This window comes from Enhydra lutris, unplaced genomic scaffold, assembly GCF_002288905.1.
Source record: "Enhydra lutris kenyoni isolate GAN:26980312 unplaced genomic scaffold, ASM228890v2 scaffoldscaffold50, whole genome shotgun sequence".
Lineage (NCBI taxonomy): Eukaryota > Metazoa > Chordata > Mammalia > Carnivora > Mustelidae > Enhydra > Enhydra lutris.
Window position 1 is genome coordinate 1,871 of NW_019154134.1, and position 341 is coordinate 2,211.

Here is a 341-nt window from a genome sequence, read left to right on the forward strand (position 1 = left end):
TTAATGGTAGCCATTTTTTTACACTGTTGCTATAAAAAGCTTTTAGTGTCAGCACACTTGACATTCTGTTGGGAAAAGTAATAATTTGTGTGTTCTCCTGGTTGTCTTATGGGTTGAACTGTGAGTGGAAATAAAACTATTCTAAAGTTTTTATGAAAGCTAATTTAAAAAGCTTAGGGGTGCCTGGGTGGCTTACGTTCAGGTTATGGTCCTGCAGTCAAGCCCCATGAGCCCAGTGTTGGGCTCCCTGCCCAGTAGGAGAGTCTGCTTCTCCCTCACCCTCTGCCCCTGCTTATGTACTCTTTTCTTTTGCTCATTGTCTCTCTTAAGTAAATAATCTT